Source organism: Xenopus laevis, chromosome 1S (assembly GCF_017654675.1).
Source record: "Xenopus laevis strain J_2021 chromosome 1S, Xenopus_laevis_v10.1, whole genome shotgun sequence".
In the NCBI taxonomy this organism is placed as follows: Eukaryota; Metazoa; Chordata; class Amphibia; order Anura; family Pipidae; genus Xenopus; species Xenopus laevis.
In genome coordinates, this window is record NC_054372.1 from 124,679,692 (window position 1) to 124,706,292 (window position 26,601).

Consider the following 26,601-nt stretch of genomic DNA (forward strand, 5'->3'; position numbering starts at 1 on the left):
TAAGGCCTCATTAGCGAAGCACCCCTGTCTGTATGAGCTAAATATATAAGGTCTCATCTTTCCTCTCTATCTATGAAATTGAATTAAGCCAAGAATCTGATATTTTCTGTATTTTCTCTAATAGAAAACAATGTTCCCTGTTGTGCCTTATGTTAGAAAAGTCTAGTTCAGATCTGGATACAGGTCTTTGCAGTTATTTAGATACAGTTTTAAAAAGAAGAAAATAAATTTAAATTGCAAAAGTGCTCAGAGTAAGTTAAGTTTACAGTAATTTTCTGGGTTTAGTTTAATTGCATGGTGGTCTGGTCTGCAGTGTTAAGAACATTTGCTGGCATATGTGACATGAGTTGCATTACTCATGTGCAGATAATATACAGTTTATTTTCTTTCAACTATTACAATGCCTAAATGATAGACAAGATAATGCACCGACCCTCTATCTGCATAGTGTACCCTGATGCAATGTTCTGCCTGGAGCAATATACTGTTCACGTCTATTCTGTAGTGATTGACCTTTTTTTTTTTACGCAAAATTATTGGTACATTTTAAAAGGCTGCTATTCAAGGGAAGTCAACACCCAATATCCCAATATTTACAAATCACTTTTTCAAACTGTTTGAAAATTCATTGTATAGGAAGACTACAGGAATGATGAACTTTGATTATGACCCAATTATTCGCCTGTTATTTTTGAAACGGACTCCTTTTTAAGCCTAATAAAACTACAGGCACATTTTGAGACTCTGCAGAATGTCCAAAACCTTTCAAGTAATATAGATGAGTCTAATGTATATGAAAATATCACCTGATCTATGTTTTTAATTTGTGTTTTTATTCCTTTATTTCATAGGGGTTACCCAAAAAATTCAAGCTTTTTCTGTTATAAATGATTCATGTCAATGCACAATTAAAGGCATGTGCTGATGCATTTGATATAAAAATGCAGTGGAATTAAGTGCATTTATGTGGGAGTTTAAGACACAGGTAGAGAGTAACTGTGTCTTTTTTTGCACAACTGCGTTAGTGGGTTGTAAATGAGCCCTGTTGTCTTGATACCTGGTTAAGCAGGCATTTAATCTTCTACTGAATCTTTAAACTCAGTACAAGAAAACAGATTTTCGGCACAGTTGTCTTTTTCCAACCTGTCATGTATGTGCTGCTCTCAAAGACTTTCCATTTGGTCAACCACCAAAACTAATCAGTAAAAATGGAGTTAACTACATTTTGTTTCATCAACTGGTGGGGAACTAGGCCTGTGTGGGGGCACGTCTAAATGTGTGACTAACTGCACTGTTTTGGCTGACTGGGTGGAACTAGGCATGTGGGTGAGCAGCATTCATGCTGCTTTTTAATCAATTCATTTTCCATACCCACCATATATGAGGTAGTAGCATGCACACTGCAAACAACAAGAAAGCAGAGCCCTTTAGTACTGTATTCTAATCAGGGTTTTCCAATTCAGCCATTTGTTATTTGCTGGTAAGCTTTTTGACTAGTGGAGTGCAGTGCTACCTAGAACAAAAAACTCTTTACTTACCCCTCAGTGCAGATTCTGTCCAGCGGAGTTCACAGCAGCCATCTTCCGGCTCTTCGGTAATCCTCAGAATGAGAGCGGCACTTCTGCAATTTCCATCTCTTTTAGCGCATTGCGCAGTTGTTGTGAAACAGAAAATTGCTCCGAGGGCGCATAAAAGCTTTAAAAGATAGAGAGAGCGCACAAAGGAAAACTCCCATAGTGTATCACCAATGGTATAGTGGCAAGGTCTCAAAATCCTGTTACCCTTTAGCAGGGAATGTAAGTAATATGCATCAGGTAAAGGTTCATCACAGTGCTCCCCCTCCCGCCAATATACTCATAGGCACAATATTGAGAGTCGCTTTTCAAAATGAGGTTGACAGTGTTTTAGGCTAGATTGACAAATCCATGCTTTTACCAAAAAGTACCAGTTGATGTAATAGGGGACTTTACATAACTAACAGTAAACAGTGTTCTACAGAAGTGATTATTGGAGTTTTCTGATATTCTAAAACAGGGGTCCCCAACCTATTTTAACCAAGAGGATGCCAAACAAGGGCTGTCGTTGGCTATTTGGTAGCCTCTATGTGAATTGGCAGCCTACGTGAGACTCTCTCTGAAAGGCAATACACTTGGGTTTTTATGCCACGAAAACTTGCCACCAAAATTGCCTCCAAATCAAGGATTCAAAAATAATCACCTGCTTTGAGGCAACTGGGAACAACATCCAATGGGTTGGTGAGCAACCCTAAATATCATACATTATATAAAGTATAGGTACATTCAATTTCTTAAAATGTATGCATTCCCTGACTTCTGAGAGGCAGAGGAAAGCTGCTACTGAGATACACTAAGAAAGAAACATGTTTTATGCTGCTGGCATGTTTCTTTGTCTGCACTGTAGCTCAGAGGGTTATTTAATTTTGAGGCATAGAAAAACCTAGATAAGTTCCACTTAGTAGCTGCTTTGATGCGTTACTGTGCTTAATTAAGAGATTAGTCCATTTGGACTAGAAAAACCCAGGGAAGTAATTGCAAATGTTTCACATGACCAATAAGTAATACTGAACATAACAAGGAGCATCCACAGCCAGTGCTTCCTTTAAACCAGATTACCCTCATCATGGAAGCTCTGGAAGCTGCTGGTAAGGGAAAAGTGCATTTACTCCAGAGTTACAGACAAGGGGTCCTGTGGTGATACCGAAAGCTGAGGGGAAAAAATACATAATCAAGAATGTTCCATATTCCAAGAATATGTATGGAAAAATGTACAATGTACTTCATATTTCTTTTCATATTGGGGCGCCCCTGGTGCTAGGGACCCCATGGCATTTGCTCTCTCTGACATTCCCGTAAACTAATCAATAGACAATATATAAACTGGGCTGTACTCACATGGACACATGTAAGTGTTGCATCATGTTGTGTCCCACCTGCGGTCGGCGCTTACATTCTCCTGGGTACGGGCCCTTTTAAATGAATAAGTTGCATTCCTTTACTCCCCTGTGGCTGAACTCTTTAAAACTGAATGAAAGAGAGCGCTGGCAAAATCGCTCGTCTGTAGGAGCACTAAGGTTTACATTTGCCAGGTAAAGACTCATGTGCATGCATTTCATCCCACTTCATCGGGGGAGGGGGTGTTAGGAGACAAAAGTTGGAGAATCAAGCCTTCTGCACACTTACTGTGAATAAAGCTGATTAACAGTTGGGAGCTTAGACCAGCTATTTGCAACGACAAACAGAATAGTAAGAATAAATAATTTTTCTTATGAACAGAACCCTTTATACAAATTATTCCTTTACACCTACCCTAGTGCTGCATGATGCTCTTTAGAAGTACTGCCTGAGTGGCTCTTGAGCGGTAATGAGAGCTGGTGTAGAAGTGTTACTTTAATGATCATGTCTGGGCTTTATTCTCAGACGTATTGAATGGTGGATTTGGGCTTTTTTTCTATACTGCTTAATCTGTCCTCCTAATGCAAACAAAGAGAACATGTTTGGCACCGGTTTACTAAATGTGCAATACAAAGGCATAGAACTTAGATTTGCATTATGCACCTAGAGAAATATACCAGATATACTTGTTTACACAGATTCAAACCCACATTTTTTTCTTAAAACAGCATATTAAACAAGTTCATGGTTAGCTAACACTTCACTGTCTCTCTGTGCATATTGAGATGACATTCAATTTTTTCGGAATGCTGTTCGATAAAAGCAGGAAGCATGAATAACACTTTTTAGCACATTGCTACAAAAAAGTGAAAAGTTCTCTGACTTGCTATTTCCTACCATATGTTGTAACCATGACTCCCACTTTAGTGTCAATGAGTGTCAAAGCACTTCAGCCACTCTCACAGACATTAAGTTTCCCTGTTACACCCCACCCCCCTACAATTTTTAAATAAGTACCAATATATAGGTAAAATATTAATCATATCTTAATATATAATAAATAACAATAAATAATCCTGGGCTATTGCTTTAAATAATAAAGCTCAGTATGCTGGATACTATTGATTATTCTACTCCAACCCTAGAACACAATGCCCTGCTTCTTCCCCTCCTGCACTTCTTTTATAAATAGGGTTTATTTTATTTATGCAAATATTCACTAAGGGGCCGATTCACTAACTTCGAGTGAAGGATTCGAAGTAAAAAAACTTCGAATTTCGAAGTGTTTTTTGGGCTACTTCGACCATAGTCGTTTGACTATTCGATAGTCGAAGTACTGTCTCTTTAAGAAAAAACTTCGACCCCCTAGTTCGCCACCTAAAACCTACCGAACCCAATGTTAGCCTTTGGGGAAGGTCCCCATAGGCTTGCCTAAGTTTTTATGGTCGAAGGATAATCCTTCGATCGTTGGATTAAAATCCTTTGAATTGTTCGATTCGAAGGATTTAATCGTTCGATCGAAGGATTATTCCTTCGATCGAACGATCGAACTATTTGCGCTAAAATCTTTCGACTTCGATATTCGAAGTCGAAGGATTTTAATTCCCAGTCGAATATCGAGGGTTAATTAACCCTCGATATTCGACCCTTGGTGAATCGGCCCCATAGTCATCTTGTCACAATGAATGCTATTGTCATGTTAATTCATCATTCATAATTGACAGTAGATGGAAAGCACTAGTACATATCTACACACAGTAATTAATATTATACAATACATTGCTACACAGAAGTATAAGCAATACAGTGTACAATAAATAGTAGTTGTCAATTAACAATTAATTCTGGTACAATAACTTTTACTTTTTTTGTCGTCTCGCTATTAACATTGCAGCTGGTGTTGTTCAATTTGAATACAGTAGAACCCCCATTTTACGTTTTTCAGGGGACCAGAAAAAAATGGTATTAAAATCCAAAAAAATGTAAAATGTATTATGCACAATATATAGGTGGGACCACATAAAATGAGGGAAAACTTAAAATCAGGAGATGTAAAATGGGGGTTCTACTGTACTTTATTAGTACCTGCACATAGATTATCTGAGTCTTTATTTCTTTAACTCCTATAGATACCCTAATGTCATGTACTATTGGTCCCATGAAATATTTTAATTGCTGCTTTGATTGATAGATTTTATTTGTGTTCTACTTATGTACTATAAGAGAGACACTTTCTAATACAAAGTTTCATTTTGATAGACCCACTTACTATGTATACCGATATCAGAACTGAACCAGTGGACCTGCCCTAACTCAGGAGTTTGAAGAAGAGAAAGAAAACAGCAGTGTGGTGGTCCTCAAACAGTACCCTGAGCTGGTGGGTTTTATACAGAAGAGGAGCACCATAACAAGGTAAAGAGTGACTAGAATTACTTGGAATGACCTATATGTTTGTGAAGATTCTCATTCATCCAGGTCATGGTATATCTATAGAAATAAGTCAAATCAACTGGGCTTGCTGTGTTTTTTCCTTGAAGATGTTTCACCAGTCATCCAACTGGCTTTCTCAATTCAGAATAACTTGTACATGGGATCTTGCTTCGCTTTATATCCTCTGGAATGTTGCTACAATCAGCATAATCTGTTTATCATAATCCACAATGATGTCATTAAATTAGTTGTTGATTGTATATTCTCGAAGGAAGATTTACAAGTTATTCTGAATTGAGAAAGCCAATTGGATGACTGGTGAAACGTCTTCAAGGAATATAACACAGCAAGTCCAGTTGATTTGACTTATTTCTGTAGATATGGAGTGTCTAACAACTTTGCAAATCCACCAGCACCTGGGAGATTCCATAGGCAATAGCCTAACTCCCTGACCTGTCTGGTGTGTGAGTCTTGATTGGAATTGTGGACTATTCTCAAGCCTAGAGAATTGGGAGTCAATCTATAATAGAAATATTTATACTTTTTCTGTTTTTACATGTTAACGTAAAGTTCTTTACTTACTTTTATTTTGTACTATGCCTTACATAGTTACATTTAGATTATAGCAGAGAAAGAAGAACAAAGATTAAGTATATTTCATGGAAAGGGTCAGAAGAGTACTGAAAATATCATAGTATTTTACTGTTTAAGAGCTCTAAACAGAGTAGTAAGTACAGACTTAACAATTAACAACAGACCAGTCTGTACAGCACAGTGTCTTATTTCTAAGACACAATAGGGGCTCATTTATAAACTCTGGGCAAATTTGCTCCTGGGCAGTTTCCTCATAGCAACCAATCAAAGCTTTGCTTTCATTGCTCAACCTGCAGGTCATTACGGGTTACTGCCCAGGTGCAAATTTGCCCATTGTTTATAAATGAGTCCCAGTGTCTTAATAACTTTATGTTACCTGTCATCAGTTTATTGATCTTACAGCATAAATATAATAGCTGTAAAACTACAATCATTTTTTTTTTGTAAAATTTAATATTTTTGGGTATTTAATGGTTTTAAAAACTTTAGTAGCAGTAGGATATGTCTTTACATACATCTTTTAATGGCAAAAAATGTTCCTTATTTTTTTAAATAGATGCAAGTTTTGAAGTTGGTCTGTTATTCTGCAGCCTTCGCTCCAGAGACCATGGTTATAATTGTTCAGAGTGAAGCATGGGTTCAGTCAGATCACTTTTAATGTGAAAATGCCCTTGGCTTATAGCCATAGCACATAGCATTGCTCAATATAATATCTATAATGACTGGGAGCCAAGCTTTCAAGCTATGATCATAGCCATAAATAAATTCTCATGTGTATTAAATAGACTCTATAATCCAAATATATACTCAAGTATATAGACCTAGTGGTAGATATGTTGCCGACTAGGTTCCCCTTGGAGAGCCTGTTGGACACTTTTCAGTAAACTTAATCCATGCATTGATTATTGACCCCTGGTGGGATACACATTTCAGAGGTTCTGTTTGTGAGTAAATGCAATTAGCCTGAGGGCTATAGTTCTGTATCACCCTTCCTCCACTAAAGCCACCTTCTCACTCCTGTTCCACTGATTGATCACCTTTTAGGCAGTGCTGGGCCTAAAAGGGAAGTGCTCAATGCCTGGAGCTCTCATTTCCACCTCTCATTTCCACCCCATCCCAGTAACTGATTTTACTTCATCTGATTGATCAACGTCAGAAAAGGATTTGGGGAACTGCAGTGAACTTGCCAGTAAGATTATTGCAGATCACTGCAGAAAATGGAGACACAGCATTGCGTTAATCCCAGACATGCCTGTAGGATCATTGCAGAAAATGGATTATGAGCATTGCATTAACCCCATATATGCCAATAAATTGATGCAGAGAATTGTTTTGCCCAAGACATGTCAGCAATATCAGTGCAGAGAATGTATCCTGTGAAAAAGCATTTGAAAATTTTTATTAACCCCAGATATGCCAGTAAGAGCATTTCAGGAAATGGATAATTAGCATTGCATTATCTCTTTCTATCTCTTCTCTTTAACCATTACCATTCCTTTTTCATCTCCTTCCCCTTCATCTTGTTCCCCCATTACTCCTTTCCCTTTGGCATTCTGTGTCCACTTTGCTATACTGCTCTTGAAAATGCCTTAGTTCTCCTTGCCCCTATGGAACTTGCCTCTCTTCCTTTCAATGCAATAATATGCAGTTATCTAATGTTTGTTTGTTATTTAGTAATCTCACAGACATTCAGACTACTCCTAGGAAACCATTAATTAGTTAAGAAGATAGACTGGCATTAATTTAAACTCATGCTTCATGCCAAATTCTAAGGCATTTTTGCTAATTGCAGCAATTACTCTGGCTCTGACCAGCCTGTATCCTAGCATTATATTAAATACAATCTACATAAGAAATAGTTGTCTGTTAAATATAACTATACATTTTCGCATAAATGAATAGTTAAGTAATATTTTCCTTGGAACAGAATGCTTTTATGCATGTAGATCATGATGGGACAACATCACTAAAAGTTAGTAAATTAGTAAAGTATGGGCATTCCTGAACTACACCATCCCTTCATAACTTCCACTTAGTGAAAGCCCTGCCTGTCATGTTAGTGTTCAATGTAAACCATGCACTATTGCTATTGCTGGACATTACTCCTTTTAGTCTAGTATAGCCCAAAATATAGTTATACAAAGCTTGGATAATGCAGTAAACATGGGTACCATTAAACTTACCAAGTATGGGCAAATAATGCACATAGCAAGCTTTTGCAACAGAATCAGGTACCGAATTATGTAATGGGTTTGTCACATTCATCTGTTCTCATATGCAGAAATTAAGAGCAAATATTATTATTATTAACTTTTTATTAACATGTATTTATATAGCGCCAACATATTTCGCAGCATTGATTGATTTATTTATATACATATATTATGTATATAATTTAAATTAGACAACTCTACTTGAAAAGAATCTTGGTCTGTAACATCATATGCACAATATAATAATCTGGCGATTTATCTACTTCTCTCTATTCCTGTAGAAATGTTTAATCATCAATATAGCATGAACAGAATTAAACATTAAATTATATTTTCTCCCTTAAAATATATACAGTATTGCATTCTATTTTGTAAAAATACATTTAATGGTGTTGGTTTTCCGTGTCTTTTTTAGTGTTTTTCCATTATTCAGCTATTTGCTATTATTCTCACATGCGCCTCTAAAGGGGAGCTTCCGAAGTCATTCAGTTACTGCTCAGTCTCTTTTACACACCGGTTATTTTCAAAGACTAGACAATGGAGTACATATTGATGTATTTGACCTAACTGTTAATAGAAATCTGTCTCCAGCTCCTGCATGAAGAGAGACAGATTGCTGAGAGGGGGAAACTGAAGAGTAGCTTGACATGTAATTACTTTAGATTTGAACAGACGTTCTATTTATAAAAGACTGGTACAGTGATGGACTCCAATTTGGGCCCCTTGTATGCCAATTTCTTCATGAACTCTTTTGAACAAGAATTTAATGATTCTATTTATTCCAAACAATGGCAACTCTATTCTAGGTATTTCAAGGATATTTTATTTTTTAGGCAAGGGAACCACATCAGAGAGCAGTTGTCAGTCCTAATCAGGGGTGATACTGTCATGAGGTGATGCAACCTCCCCCCCCCCCTTTTTGGCCAATTTCGGCACTTGGAAAGGTAAGCACTGAGTGCAAGGGGGGGGCAACATCATAAAGGTCACCTAAGGGCGACATGGACCCCTGCAATGCCTCTGGTCTTAATTCTTTACCCACATTGTTTACATTTTAACATATTGTAAGGATACAGTGGATTTCCTTGATGTTAGCACTTTTTGTACAATAGGAGGTATATTTACTACCTTATTCTGGAAAAGTATGGACCGGAATACGGTTTCATATGTGTACATCCCCCCTCTATTTTAAGAGTTTTTCCATACACCATTTTGGGAGAATTTAGGATGTACAACAAATATCACATCATAACAAATTAATTTTCAAATAAAATATCTTACAGAATTTTTTTACTTCGAAAATTCCCTCAAATTCACTTCGACCCTTGATAAATCTCCCCCTAAATGTTTAGGCAACGGGAGCACACACTGATGTATTTGGCCTCTCTGTTAATAAAAGTCTTACTACAATATCTCCATATAAGAAGCTACACTAATTGCTGAGAGGGGGACACTGACTGAAGTGTAACTTTATTTCAGAAACGTCTGCTTTTGTGTGTCTTCCCGTCCTCTATAATGAAAAGTCGCCTGCGCTAAAGCACACGCAGCGCTTCATTTTCTGATGTTTCCTGAAGTTTCCTCGTGAGGTACCTTTGGGCGACTTCGTAAAACGAAGCCCGTGTGTGCTTTAGCGCAGGCAATTTTTCATTATAGAGGAAGGGAAGATACGGGAAGACACACAAAGGCAGTTCTGGGGGATCGTCGCCCAGAAGAAGAGGCGAATAATCGCCAGTCGACTAAATCTCCCCAAATCTGCTTGTGTGGACTGACTCTGTTTGGCATTATCCACTATATTTTATGGGAAGATTGCTTTAATATAGACAACATTTTTGAACTAGAAAATTTTGCAACAAATGGCTGGCAAAATGTACTGTTTTGTTACATTTGGTGCTGAAAAATATTTGACATATTTAAACAATCTGTTGTCCAGACATAAACAGCTGTACAGGTATAATAGTAATATTTCAGAACTTTCTGGATAATGGATCCCATACCTGTATAATATACCTCCCAACATTTAGGAAATAGAAAGAGGGACAAAAAGAATTCAAAATGTTTGGCCACACCCCCTAATTACCATGTTCATTTTATAAAAGTTTAAACACATTTCTGTGATTTTTTATGCGTTATTACAGTTTTGCTAATAAAGGGGAATTGCCCTTTAACCTGTAGGTCACAGTTTCCCCAAAAGACCTCCTTATCTTAAATTGCTACAATTGTTTCTTTGCTTATCTTATATTGTTACAAAAGTATCTAAGTGCACCTGCCACGTATTCTGGGATCTCTGCCAAATGCCAATTAAGTTAGAAACTTTGTATCTTTTTCTGTCTGTTCAGTGCAGAAGATCAAAGAGAAAGTAACAAACATGGGACTGCGAGTTGAGCTGTCAAAATCGGGACTGTGCTGCAAAAAACTGGACATTTGGGATGTATGGTATAAGAAAAAAGTCCTTTGAAAAATGAATCATAAAACCCCAATTATTTTTCAATTAAAAAATCCACATATAAAAACCTGAGTCGTCAATCATATTTTCAAGCATAGAGGTGTGGCAGTCAATTTCTTTCACTTTCAATTCTGCACTTTCTAGATGTCATTGCCCTCCTCACATTCCTCCTCCCTGTTCACGGCCTTTAAATGTGTAGCCTGTGCATGGACATGGGCATACACAAGATTTTGGTATGATACACCTAATATCTCATAGGAATCATTTTGGTATTATACAAATGACTTTTAGGAAAAATGGTGAGATGGAAAATACACCTATAACGGACCTTAGTTTATATCAGTGGGCTTATTACAGCTAAGATAATTATTTCAGAGGTAAGAACTGCATTGGCATACTGTTTATATAAATGCAAGAAAAATAGTGTTATACATAAATATATTATAAAAGTATAATAAATCTCCTACGCAATGCACAGTTATAAAACTTATATAAAAGTATAAACCTAGTATTCCCTTTATCATAATCATTTTTGTTGTGTAATTCCTGTGAGTGTCATCACTTTGGACTATGTATTTTATTTCGATGCATACATGAGCCAAGATTGTTACATAGATCAGAATGGGGGGGGTAAATAGCAGAGGGAGGGCACCCATACAAAGTGTGCTGACTCAGGGTGAGGGTAACGTCTATCTCATGGCTTAACATTTAGTCTGGTGACTAAGAATGATCCCTTTGGGCTGGAGGTTGGCACAAGTTGAAACTCTAGATCAGATGGATCTGAGACACAAGTAGACAATATCCTCCAATAACTTCATAACTCTGCCCCACCCTACATCTCTGAACTCTATATACTCGCCCAACCGCTTACTACGCTCCTCTACTGACCTGCTACTCAACTCTTCTCTCATTACCTCCTCACATGCTCGCATTCAAGACTTTGCAAGGGCTGCACCCCTCCTCTGGAATTCTCTCCCACGGTCTGTCCGACTTTCTCCCAATTTTCTGCTTCCAAGAAATCTCTTAAAACACACTTCTTTCGAGAAGCCTACCCTCACTCTGCTTAACTACCAAACACAACACCACATACAGTACCACATTTCTCACCCACGTAATTCGATCTTGCCAACGCCCACACCTTGTGTTTTACTCCCTTCCCTTTAGAGTGTAAGCTCTTTCTGCACCTTTTGTACCGGTATTGATTGTGATGTATGTAACTCCATATGTTCTATGTATATATAATTCATGTGATTTAGTTGTATAATCACATTTACTTTACAGTGCTATGCAATATGTTGGCGCTATATAAATACATATTAATAATAATAAAATAATAAGCTTCATTATACAACCTGCCAACCACTGAATTTGTTCAGTTAATACTAAATGACCTGTTGTTGATAAAGGACATCTTAATCATAAACTGATTTGATATTCCCAGTGGGGGGGGGGGTCTTGAGCTTCAGGATAATAAGCTATAGTAGAGCCAGAAGTTTATCTGCACAATAACCCTCAAAAGGGTTTTTCTAATCAAGAAAAATTAAATATTCAGAGAATCTGAACAGAAAGCCTGGGTAAGTAGCATCATGATGAAAAACTCTACTACCATAAAAATATTTATTGTATATTTATTGAAATAAGAACAGTAGCATGATAGTAATGTTGAAAGCAACATCTCTCACTTTGCTGACTCATAAACTGGGCCCATCTCCACACCTTGTGTCTCAGATGAAAGTCTTTACAAATTCCAGATAAGAATCTAATGCTGATACAATTCTGGAAGTTATGTTTCTGTCATTTTAAAGAAGTTAATAGTCCAAATCCGAGTGTAGACTTCCAGTGTTAACTTCTAATTTCTAACGTAGGTATTTAGGTTGTAGAGCTTAGGTTATCAACAGAAGAAAGGCTACCTTGAGATGAAATGGGCAAGTGGTAATACATCGCTGAGTTGCAATTGCAGCTTTGCACCTTTTGATTTAGTGAAGGCTAAATTGAAGTCTCCTGATGCAAGCACTTCACAACTGAGCACTAACAGACTGTTTTGCTATTTTAGACATATACAATAATCATGGTTGATGTATTTTTGCTCCGTAAGAAGATATCTTTTATTTCCTTAGCATGAATGTGGATTTCAATGATCTGTAATGGAGTGATGGATTTCAGTGTGGTTAAACATATATATCCTTGTGGCATTTTGTATGCAAGACCAGCTAGTGGTAATATCTGGCTTATTGTTCCATTGCATAACCCTCCACTGGCCCCCACCCCACCAGAACCCCTCCATATCCTCCAATTTAACTGATTATTGGGTGGGCCTCACAAAACTCTGAGAATTGCAGCAGTGTTGGCGGCAGCAATGTTTGACCATATCACTTGGGGGCAGATTCACAAAAGGGCTAATTGTCGCCAGCGACCAATTTGTACACATCGAACCACTTCGTCAGGCGCAAATTCGTTCCCACTACGCTATTTCACTAATATGCAAAGTTGCACCCTGGGCCCCAAACCCTGGCGACTTTTTGCTAGCATTACTTTGGCAGTGCGAGCATTTCATAGCGAAAATTCGCTAGTGATCTTGCGCTTAAGTCATTTTGCATAGGGCGGGTAATTTAAAGTTGTATGGAGGTCTTTATTGTAAATGTTTCTGCAAATACCAAAGTTTCCTCTTTTTATTACAAATGTTGAGGGAAAGACCCGAAGTCACGAAAACAGCCGAAGCCGAAGTCCTGAAGCAGCGCAAAGACCCGAAGTCACGAAAACAGCCGAAATTGAAGTCCTGAAGCTGTGAAAAGACCCGAAGTCACGAAAGGAGGCGAAGTTGAAGTACTGAAGCCATGAGTTCAATCCTACTGAACACCAGTTTGTGTTTTTTTTTTTTTAATCCTCTGGCCACCAATGTATTATTTTAATATTCTATAGGCCCCTGCCACCGATCTTTTTTTTAAAACATTTTTTTTTGGGGGCCCCAATTTTTTTTTTTAACTCATACGGGGCCCCTTGCCACCATTGTTTTTTTTGTTTTTTTTTAAAAAAAAATAAATTATTTTTTTTGGCGGCCCCAATTTTTTTTAACTTGTAAGGGGGCCCCTTACAAAATTTGTTTTGGGGTCCCAATTTGTTTTTAACTGATAAGGGGGCCCCTGCCACCAATGGTTTTTTTTTTTCAAAAAAAAAAATTATTTATTTTTCAAATTTTTTTTTGGGGCCCCAATTTGTTTTTAACTTATAAGGGGGCCCCTGCCACCAATGTTTGTTTTTTTTTTTGTTTTTTTTTACATTTTTTTTTTGTTGGGGCCCCAAGTTTTTTTTAACTTATAAGGGGGCCCCTGCCACCAATGTTTTTTTTTACGGGGGCCCTGATCATCAATAGATTTTTACAACTTGTGTGGGGGGCTTACTTTTTTAGCGCTGATGTCTGTGTGGTCTTTTAACTGCGATGTGGAGTGGGCGGGATATGGGGTGGAGCTTGGTCGTCAGTGTGGGCGGGGCCCAGGGGGCCCCAAAAATTTTGTTGTACGGGGCCCCGTGATTTCTAATGGCGGCCCTGCATGCGTCTGTTAGTAAATTGGCGATGACCCTGCGGGTGATCACACTAGGGAATTGTCGCTAGCGTTAGCCACTTCGGTCCTTAGTAAATCTGCCCCTTGGACTGTACTGATTGCTGACCAGGAGTATGCCTGCTAAGGACTTCTATACTAATACAAATGTTCCTCCTTGCCAATGAACTTGTCCTAGAAACATGCAGCCCCCTAACACTGCTACTCTGCTATGTATTTTCTAAAGGAACAGCGGGCGAATGGTTAAGAATGGTTGGAGTTTAGTTCGACACACGGCCGAATAGTGGGCAAAAAAATCTGGGGTTTTACTTTTTCTTTAAACCATTCACTTATGGTCCAGTATATACTGGGAAGCATTTTTGTCTGTTATACAATGGATAAAATATATGACTTTTTGGCTACTCTGCCAAAAAGTCAGCAAATGCTAAACAGTAAAATCCAAAGGAAAAAATATATATTTCTTTGAATTGAGTTTTTGGCTACTCTCCCATCAGAAGTTATTATTATAGAGAATATGATTCTCATTTTATTTTTAATTCTGGAGCAAATGCTGCACAGTAAAAACGATTAGCTGGTACTAAACCTCAGATCCTTGACATTCAACTGACAATGGAAACAAGACAAAGGAAAACCAATTAGCATTAAATAACCCTCAGAAAATGTATTGATGCATTCTAGTACCACTTTATCAGCATTAACCATTTTATGTTAGTGGGTCTTAATCTGTAACTGTATTCATGTATGCAAAATACAGTTCAATACATAGAATTGACGTCTTAGCTCAACAAAGAAGGACCGCTCAAGGTTCACCTTTTTGCTGCTCTAGTCGGGTGCTCTGTCCGCAGCGTCCCCACTGCTGAAATCCAATTAGACACCAAGAAAAAGGACGGCACTCCGGTACGAAGGAATATAGTTTTATTCCATACTCCTGTAAGGATCCAACGCCCTACGTGTTTCGGGAATCACTCCCTTAATCATAGGCATTCCCGAAACGCGTAGGGTGTTGGATCCTTACAGTAGTATGGAATAAAACTATATTCCTTTATATTCATAAAATTTAAAAAATGACTGCAGTGGAAATGTTTGGTAAGTATTTGGCACTGGGAGGGAAGCTTTATAATAATTACTTGGTAGTAGATTCGCTATGGTTATTTACCTGTTTGAGAAAAGAAAACAGCGTGAATCTTGCATATGAATTCCATTAACTGTTTTTAAAGACAGATTAGGCATATACTGATGTTTCCACAAACTGCACTTATTTATATTTCAATTTTTCCAGGAACAAATCAAAATGTTTATCTCCTTGGATATTAGTGGGTATGTCCAATCTAGGGGAACAAAATGTTCTAGGTGTTAGTCAAATGTTGAGAAGAGCAATAAAACACAAAGTGTTTACTACCGATGAAAAAATATTTAATTTAGAATTATAATTTATAATCTCTCATGTTTAGATGAGTTGTGAAAAAACACCTCATAATAACGACAGAAGCTAAGGCAGATAGTGTAGAAAGGGACATACATGGCATGTTCTCTTTGTTTGGGTTGGCAGCCTGAATGATTAGAACAGCAATAAGTAAAGAAGAGCTCAGACCAGTTCTCCAATGTTTTCATCTGCAGTGGCCAACTTGGTGCATTAGGCAGATAGGCAGCAAGAAACTACCAATACCTATAGCACAAAAATGTAGGTTGGAATCATACACGTCAATGTCAGGAATGCTCCATTGCGGAGCGCTCCGATTCAGAGCCAAGATGGCATCGCCCAGGGCCGCGCACTGACATTGCATCGCCATGCTTGAGATTTCATTGCACTGTGTTTTCTAAGCAAAAATTCTAAATAAAAAGGGCTTCAAGACTTGGGTTTCATGTCAGAAGATAGGTCTTACTTATTAGTGTTTCTGGGTGTTCCTTATTTCCTCTTGTGACTGGACTTTGACACTCCACTTTTGTTCCTGGCCATGTCTGATTGCTGCCTGCCCCTGAACCCTTGCCTGAATTCGACTGCAACCCCTTCTATCGGATTTCTCCTTACCAAAGCACAAAGGGCAATATCCAAGTAACAGGTCAGGGCAGGCTGCAAACGGGTAGAGTTAGGACAGGCCAATGTCAATAACAAGATAACTGATACCAGGATAACAGGCTCAGAAACAAGTCAAGGATATCATGAAGACCTACTACCAGAAAGATTCACCATAATGAAACTGCCAAGTCTGTAGGTGATGCTAAAAAAGGTTTGTATGTTGTGCTATTTGGACTGCATGCTGATGTCACTGCATTATCCCAAAACCCTGATGTCTGCAACAATAAAATGTCACAGATTTCTCTTAGGCTAATGGCACACATGGAATTTTCTCCACAGGTAGAAGAGAGCCAGCGGTGAACACAGCAATTCCCTCATTAGCACTGACAAGATTGTCATCTGCTTGTCAATGCATACAAGGGGTGGAGTATACATGAAGCCACATGTATGCTGTTGTCTGTGTATATAGAACCCCTTGTCCTCCCTTCTTCAATTAGGAACTGCAGGCCTCAAGTATATTCTGCCTGCTTGCCTGCACATGCAAGTTATACGCAGAGAGTTATTAAACTAACACACACTTTCGTAATAATACACAAACTAAATATGCACTTTTGATGATTTTTTTAGTGATATTATTGCTTTGAAGGGTTTTATTTGATTTTTAATAATTTTATTGTATTCTCAGTTATCAAATCCCGCTTTTATACATTTTGAATTCTTAATAATGTGCACATTCCAAAAACATGTGGTTTTCTGGAGTCAACTTTCCATTCGGGGGTTTTACAACACATAAAACCAAACCAGTGTGCTTGCTTTGCAGTAGCCATCACGTGTACTGTTTTTAAAATACGTATGCACTGTGTCCATATGTATTTTAAAATATGTTCTTTACAAAATATACAATTTTCTAGGGGTCAACTTGTTTGGCATTGCAGCGTGTGCTTCATTCTGGTTTAAAAAATCTGAATTGTCAGGAATCTCCATAAAACTGGTATTGGTGTGGAGGTCATCCATGTCTGTATTATACACAAACATTATTATGTGGCTGTTTATGTGAAAGTTCTATGCTCCAACTCGGGGTCTGAGAGATTTAAAACAAAAGAACAATATCTTTCCACTTTTATTTTCTAAGAATTTGGTAAGAAAATATAAAAAAACAAGCAATAACCTCACTTTAAGGGGCAGAAAAATGATGGGTCGAATTGAAAATTCGAATTCTAATTTTCGTATTTTTTTATGGTCAAAACTCTTAAATTCAAAATGTGAATTATTTATAAATAACCCCCCAGTCAGATTTTGAGTATATTCGAATTTAAAGGAGTTTAAAAAAAACTCACATGAATTCAAAATTCAAACCTTGATAAATGTGCCTCTAATGGCCTATTGAATTGATTGAATTGCAAATGCCCCTAACTTTTTACTTACGGTACCCGTAGTTCCGGCATCGGAGTTCATGGTAGCCATCTTCTTCTCTTCGGTCGGGAAGCAAGTTCCGTATCGGCGCATGCGCAGTTGGAGCAGTCTTTGTGGGTTTTGTCAACTGCACATGCATCGAAAGTCACGAAAATTGCCAAAGCGCCAAAAGAAGATCCAATGAAGACCAAAGAAGAAGAAGACGGTGCCCGTGAACTTCAATGCAGTGAATCTGCACCGAGGGGTAAGTAAAAAGTTAGGAGCATTTGCCCGGGGTAGCAGCTAGGCTGGGGGGGGGGAGTTTTTTTCATAAGGGGTTTACTTCTCCTTTAATACCACTTTGCACCAAAGTGTAAATGATTTATTTCATTTGTAAGTGAATAAATATAGCTGACATGAAGGGCAGATTTATTAAGGGTTGAATTGAAAATTCTAATTTGAATTTTAGAATTTTTTTATGGTCAAAACTCTCAAATTCGAATTGTGAATTATCTAAATTCATTGACTATGAAGATTTTCATTCATCCAGGTCATGGTATATCTAGTATAGGTAAATCTAAAAACAACTGGACCTGCTGAGTAATCAATGAAGACATTTCACTACTCATCCGAGCAGCTTCTTCAGTTCAACTGACTGGTGTGGGAACTTCTCGGAATATAAACTCTTCCACTAATCCAATCACAATGGCACATTGTAACTCTTCAAAGAGGTGACATCTGAAGAAATTCACAGAGGTGTTGATTCTGTGTAGTTACTGTGATAGGATTGTCCAATGTGTCATGCAACTCCTAGATACAGGTGTTACTTGTGAGAGTTGCATGAATGGATGTGTGAAGTGTTCTGAATCCGCCGGGGTACAGATGTTAGAACAGCATTGTATGTAGCAGACAGGTGGTGTCAAAGGCCCCCATCTCTGTTCAGGGATGGTTTCTCCACCTTGACATGAATCGCCTCTTTCACGCCTCGTTCCAACCAGCGGTCTTCTTTATCCAAGATTTGGACCTTGCTATCTTCAAAGGAGTGTCCCTTGTCTTTTAGGTGTAGAAAGACAGCCAAGTCTTGCCCTGTAGAGTTCGCCCTCCTATGCTGAGCCATTCGCTTGGTGAGCAGTTGTTTTGTCTCCCCAATGTATAGATCTGTGCACTCCTCACTACACTCCGTACACCACGGTGTTGGATCCTTTGGGTGTACCAGTTTTTGTCTCAGTGTGTTGCTAGGTTTGAAAAACACAGGGACATGGTGTTTGTCGAAAATCCTCCTGAGTTTCTCTGACACTCCAGCTACATATGGGATGACTATGTTTCGCCTACTATGTATCTCCGGGCGGTTATTCTATTGGTGTTCCTGTTGGGCTTGGTTGCTGCTGTTTTGACAAAGGCCCAGTCTGGGTAGCCACACGCTTTCAAAGTTCCTCTAAGATGTTTTTGCTCTTTGTCTTTGGACTCTGTATCAGTTGCCACACATTCCGCCCTGTGGTGCAGAGTTAGTGTTCCAGTGGATGGTGGGAATCAAATACGGTTTAAGTTTTTGAGTTTGTAAACTTTGTCAGAGTTTTAGATATTTGATTTTTCTTATAAATAACCCCCCCCGTTCGAATTTCAAGTATATTAGAATTTTAAGGCGTTGCAGCAGAGCACCCATAGCAGCATCACAGTAATCTTTTTTATGTTTCATGGTGCTCCCTAGGAAGGGAACTAAATAACACTTTGACTGCTGCTTTCAAACTGTGTTCCTGCTGTTGCAATGATAGTATACAAAACACAAGCAAATGTGCAGCCCTTAGTGCTCACTTAGCAAGCTTTGGGCTCTGGGGTAAACTGCCCTGTGCTCTTCACGATGAATTGAAAATATACCCCGGGGTGCAGAGCTCCAGGTCAGGAAACCCTGTCGCAGCCAGTGCCTCCCTAAACTGCATGGTCTAAAAATTGGGGGCAGGTAGGGGGGCACTAATGTGCCTCCAGCTGCCCCCCCCTCCAAAAGAGTGTCACTAACGCATTCAGAGTTATATTCTAGGGGCAAGTGTCAGGTCTCTATTCTCCAAAACAGTGTGGTAATAGATTCTGCATATCCATGGTGTGGCATATTTATAAAATAAGCATAGAAAACATGCAAATGTAAACCCATTCAAAAGACAAACCACAGAGAGGAATCATTTACAAAACAATCTTTAAAGAGGAAATACATGTAGTAAACAAGATGCAATTATCACAGCAGTATTGAGAGCGAAGGCAATTATTGAGGTGGGAGTTACCATAGTTACAATTTAACCAATAGGTTAGTAAATTACAGATGATGTAATTACCATCATTTAAGAAACATAACAGTTGCCCACCAGTATACTTGAAATGATTTAACTTAAATCAGAACAATAAACATTAATGTTTATTATTTGTAACTGTTGATATACGATAGAGAATATCAGTAGAGGATTGTTGGTAGAAAATATAAATCACAAGGCTAATGAAAAAATAAAAGGGAATCAATTTTTGAAGACATGCCAATTTGTGTTTTATAAAAAAAAGCAAACAAATAATGATTTTTATTATATTTATATATAATAAGTGATATCATTTGGGGAAAACAAGTTCCAACAGCCCCAGTTCTTTTATTAACAGTGATCCAGGTTTAATACTCATATCAGGTCTTTGGGAACCCATCAACTTTTCCTGCACTTCTGGCATCAGCACCAGAGTCTTAGCTCTGCATACAAATAACAGTACAGATGACAGAGAAGTCACAGAACTTGCCACTGGTGTTTCAGGCAGCAGGGAAACAAATTCCACAGACATCCGGCATTATTGTTGCATGAAAAAAAACAAAGTGGTTCCAATTTATAGTATAAAACAGTGTATCTGGGGTCTCAAAAGCAGGTTTGAGCTCCCCATGGAGTTATTCTTAAGAAAATAAAATCTGTTACTCCAGCCAACCTTTAGTGACCACATAGTATATCCTCAGGCTGAAATAGTGGCCCCATAATGATCATAAAGATTAAGCATTTAATTATAATTATATACACTGTATATTGTAGCTGCAATTCTCAGATCCCCAGAAAGCAAAGTTAATCACATTACATTGCTTGCAGCCTTACAATTTCATCTAAGCACCTATTATAGCTAGTGGCCCACTAAATCAGGATAAGTATTACGTGGCATATTAAAGAATCTTCCAAACTGCAATATATATTTACAGTGGTGCTTGAAAGTTTAGAACTTTTTATATTAATTTGACCTAAAACATCATCTGATTTTCAAACAAGTCCTAAAAGTAGATGAAGAAACCCTAGTTAAACAAATGAAACCAAAACTATAGTATTTGGTCATTTATTTATTGAAAAAAAATATCCAATAAACATATCTGCGTGTGAAAACTTTAGAATTATCATATAATTTGAAGGTGAAATCAGAGTCTGGTGTTTTCAGTCAATGGGATAACAGATGTGAGTGAGACCCAATTTTATTTAAAGAACAGGCATCCAGCAAAGCCTGATGATCACCCATACAACACATTTGTGATGTGTATCATGATTCAAACAAATGAGATGTTTGAGGGCCTCAGAAAAAAAGTTGTTGATGCCCATAAAGCTGAAATAGGTTACAAGACTATCTCTAAAGAGCTTGGACTGCACCAATCAACGGTCAGATAGATTGTTAACAAATGGAGTAAATTCAAAATCGTTGTTCCCCTACCCAGAAGTGGTCGACCATCAAAGATAAGTCCAACTGCAAGGTGTCTAATAGTCTGAAGGGTTACAAAGGAACCCAGAGTAACTTCTAAGCAACTGAAGGCCTGTCTCACATTGGAAAATCTGATGTCCATGCGTCCATCAGGAGAACACTGAACAGCAATGGTGTGTATGGCAGGGTAGCAAGGAGAAAGCAACTGCTCTGCCCCTAAAACATTTCTGATCATCTACAGTTTGCTAAAGATCATGTGGACAACCTAGAAGGATACTGGAAGAATGTGTTATGGATGGATGAAGTCAAATAAGAAGTTATTGGCTTTAATGAGGAATGTTACATTTTTGAAACACTGCATTCCAGCATAAGAACCTTATCTGATCTGTTTAACATGGTGGTGGGAGTGTTCTGGTTTGCACCTGTTTTGCTGCATATGGGCCTGGATGGCTTGCCATCATTGACTGAACTATGAATTTTGAACTATACCAGAGAATTCTAATGAAAAATGTGACATCTATCCATGAATTGAATCTCAAGAGACAGTGGGTTAAGCATCAAACATTTATTACGTTTTTACAGGACACCAATATTATATTGTGCATTGATCACTTCTCGCCAGCTTTTGCAGAAGACTTTCTCACTTTCTCAGAGCTTGCTAACTTTTTGTCCACACCTTTGATTACGCCAACAGCCACCGTCTGCCTCATATCACGGACTGCAAATCAGCCAAGTAGAGGATAGTCCGAGAAGGTTTCTACACACATTGGTTTCCCAGGGATCATTTCCACTATAGCTGCATCTTCTGACTTCAAGAATCGTCTTCCAGCTTCTTGCCACTTCTTCTGTCAATCTTTTGCTTCTGCTCAGCAAACTTACAAGCAATATGAGCTGTATGACAGTCCAGGACTGGAGCATAGCCAGCAATAATCTGTCCTGGGTGATTGAGTATAATCACCTGTGCTGTAAAGCTGCCAGCTTGCATAGGTGAGTCATTTTTGTTATCCCCGGCTACATTGCCTCTCCTAATGTCCTTCACGGATATATTCTTCACATTGAAACCCACTTTGTCTCCAGGCAGTGCTTCTTGCAAGGCCTCATGATGCATTTCCACAGACTTTACTTCTGTAGTGACATTACTTGGAGCAAAAGTCACAATCATGCCTGACACCAGTCTCCACTCTGCCAACAGGCAGGCAGGCACATAAAGTGAATGTTTGGGAATGGCCAAGTCAAAGCCCTGACCTTCATCCAATTGAAATGTTGTGGAAAGTTCATGTGAGGAATCCCACCAACATTCAAGAGCTGAAGCTGTTCTGTATGGAGGAATGGGCAGGAATGTGCAGGACTGATCAACAGTTACTGCAAACGTTTAGTTGCAGTTATTGCAGCACAAGGGGGTCACACCGAACGAGCACAATTCACTTACTTACTCACCACATTTTAAACACCTTTATGAGGACTTGGAGCACTTGCTTTTGCCCTACTTGAGGGGTAAACTCTGAGGTGATGCAAGTGAATGCCACCAACCTGCCCCCCTCCCACACTAACTCAACCCATGTGTATCTCCATTAGAACATAAAAGACTATTTGAAGTCACCAGAGACTGCTGTGACCTTTGTAACAGTACAAATTATTTAAAGATCTTGTGTTCACCGACCCTGTAAACTTCTAAATTCATACATTTAGTTGATACATTTCTTATCTTTATCCCTGCTTAGATGAGTTTCATTAAAGGCAACTGTTAGAATTGATACAATAGTTGCTAATATTCCAGAGATGCTGTGAAAAATGTATCAACTAAAATGTTGCAAAATTGTAGTTTAGAGTCTGCGCCTGAATTACTGAGCTGCCAGACTCAAACACCAGAGACAGGAAAATTCAAATTTAAACATAAAAAAATGGAAAGTAATTGAAAAAAGTCTTTATTTATGCCGAACAATCTGAAAACAATTAAACTGAAAAAGTGTTTGGAAGGTGAACAACCCCTTAAGGGCCACAGACCTGGTAGAGATACAAAAAGTGTTTAGAAGCCAAATATTGCTGAACTATTCTTCTAAAAACTGAGGCTTGTGAGCATCCTGGGACTTAAAAATCGAGTTAAAGGGTAAATATATGATTTACTATTTTGTGAGCCATAATCCCTTTCATTTTTCTCCTTTTGTGTTTGTTCTATTTATTTTGTTATGCATGTTTCAAGCATATTTGTATCTTTTTAACAAATCTTAAAGTAGCAGTATGGACAAGAGGATGAAATGGCCTGTCCTAATTATTAGAATATGCAAAGTCTCAAGGACCATCAGATGACAAAGTGGTTCAACATGGTGTGTTTCTTTGTATCATTAAATGCATGGCCTAGATTAAAAAAACATACTGCCAAACTTTAGATTTGTTTTGCTTTTCATTGTGGAGCAATGTCCAGTAATACAACAGGTTTTTTTTTTCTGTGGAAAAAACAATTCCTACTCAATTACTCTCCATTCCTAATGTATTTTAACAATGGGGCTCAGGTTTCCAAAAGCACTTTGCTGTAAATATAACCGTGTGCTACAGTCCATGCAGATGATGCATCAAATTTTCTAAAATTAAAAAAAACAAAACACAGATCATTTACTGCTCATTACAGTGTATTGCTTTGTTTCATTTTCCTCTGGGATGTAATAATATATCCTCTGGGGATCTTAAAGGACATGTAAACCCCTCACACAAAAATGTAATCAGTGAACTACTTCTTTGAAATCTTTAGATAACTGCCACTCTGGTTGTTAAAAGGTTAACAGTAAGGCTGCAGCATCCACTTAATCTTTTAGAAATCCTTCTCCTCCGCTAACCTCCTCTCCCCTCCCTCAGGAATTTACTTTGGCTGTTGGCTCATGAGCATGCTCAGTTCTTCTCAGCTCAGATTACTGAACACACCCTCCAGTCTAAGATAGCGTTGCTGGTTCCCATAGAAACTGTAGCTGTCTCATTCTATTTTTTTCTCCTAACCACCTCTCCTGAGCTTATCTTAATCATTACAGTGAGCAGAACTTTTTATCAAAGTATGTTGTGTCTGTGTAACCCTGCAGGGAAATCTCGTGACTTTTTGTCACAAAACAAGGAAGTAAAAAATGTTTTCCCCTTCCCACCCCTAATTTGCATATTCAAATTAGGATTAGGTTCGGTATTAGGCCGAATCTTTCACAAAGGATTCGGGGGTTCGGCCGAATCCAAAAGGATTTGGTGCACCCCCACTTTAAACTGTGCAAAATTGCTAATGCACACATTTTTGTGTTTTGACTATAGATTTCCTGTAAGAATTCAACCCCCCCTCAAAAAAAAAAAGAATACGTATTTTCTGTTTCAGTAAAACATGCTAAGGGTTAATGTGTGGGAGTTACTAAACTGCTCATTCAGGGATGATAAAACTGAATATTAATGTGTAAAAGAAACGGATCCGCACACACACCGATTAGTGCAGTCGGGGATTATCCCCTTTTATTCAGCCACCAAACAGATGTTTGGTGGCTGAATAAAAGGGGATAATCCCCGACTGCACTAATCGGTGTGTGTGCGGATCCGTTTCTTTTACACATTGGTTGCTAAGGGACCCGGCCGGGTCAACGGAGGGAACGCACCACCAGCTTGCAGGATTGGTGAACTACAGGTGTGCGGTAGGAGAATTACATTGAAAACTGAATATTAGCCATAAATATGCATTTACTGATGTCCTTTAATGAAAAACTCCAGGGAGCTTGCTTGCATTTACTATGTAAAACATTTCAGGCATAGACGTGCGTACTTTTGTTTTTCTGCACAGGGAAAGACATGCATAACAATTTATTATTATAATATTCCTTTTAAGATCTAAAATGTTAACCTGTTTGGCATTATTTTGTGTATAAAATCCTATTTTTGTTCCATTCAGTGACTTTTCTGTTTTCAATAGGGGCCCGGTTGTTCATAGAGAAGAAGGCTCAGCTGACGCTTTCAGGAACGGAAATGGACTATGTAGAAGATAAACTTTCAAGTGAATTTGTTTTTAATAATCCCAACATCAAAGGAACATGCGGATGTGGCGAGCGCTTCAACATTTAATACGGCGAGACTTTTTGCTTGCTTTTAGCATTGTGAAATCTGTTCCATTGTTTCCTGCCATTGTCTAACATCTGAAACATGGCCTGTCTATTTGACTAAATAAAGGTCCTGTGCATTCTTACTCTAATAGCTACATTCAAGGCTGTGCATTGATAATGTGGGCTCTTAGCTGGGAGAGGACATGTTTATTTTATCTACTAATTCTGCCTCGAATGTAGAAAAGCTGACCTGTGTATTCTATCAATATTTAATCTTTTAGCGGTGACCAACAGCTGGTTTACTTTGTTGAGTAGTCTTAACTAAACCACTTCAAGCTCTGCACTGCCAACAGGACCCCCATCTCTTAGGAAGCATTCAGCTGCAATGTGATTGGGTGCAAGTTTCAAAAGTCACATTTCTTCCCTACCTATTCCGGAATAGTTTATCAAAGAGCTTTGAAAGGTTCTGCTCTAAAATATTTATAATACTGCTCACAGAAGAAGCACACCTGCCCCAGCACGGAATGATTAAACCTGCACATTCTTCTGTTTCACGTTTATGTGTATATAATGCAGCACTTCATACACAAAACAGAATAAAGGCTTTCATTTCATTTGCAAGTTTAGACGCTGAGTGTTTTATTTAAAAAAAAAAAAAAAGTCTATTTATTAAAACGGCCATTGGAATGTGTTAACTTCCCATTATTCTGTTTTCAATTTTCCTTCAGAGCAATTGTGGGAGATGGAGAAGCTAGTCCTCTGTTTGCAACTCAGGGAAGGATAGAGTTTATTTATATTATTTTCTCTCTTTTTGAACAATTATCCCTAATCACAGGGAGACACTATAGGTGGCCATACCCTATAAGATCGCCAAACGAGCGGATCTTTTCCCCGATATGCCACTAACGGCAGGGCTATATCGGGGGTAATCTGAACGTTCAGCCCTATGGCCGAACGATCGGATTACGACGAGCGCAATGGGCTCCGACGGGTCGGTCGGGAGAAAAATCAAACCTTCCCAATCAATATCATGTCCAGATGTCGATCAGAAAGACTCATCAGAAGCCCCCATACACAAGCAGATTAGCTGTCAAATTGGTCTAAACGACTGATATCGGTAGCATTATCTGCCCGTGTATGGCCACCTGAAGAGATTTTTTAAAAAAGTGATCCAGTGATGCAGTATCACGCCGTATTCAATTCAGTGTTATGTTTCATTATTCCGTGTGTGATGAACAAGTCAAAGCTAATTGCTGATTGTTAAATGGAGAATGCTGGTTCATGACTTTTGTATC

At 38.3% G+C, this 26,601-nt stretch overlaps 1 pseudogene; it reads right to left on the reverse strand.

Annotated features, from left to right (window-relative positions):
* Positions 1–21,859: 21,859 nt before the first annotated feature.
* Positions 21,860–22,444, reverse strand: LOC108704882 (annotated as a pseudogene).
* Positions 22,445–26,601: the final 4,157 nt, after the last annotated feature.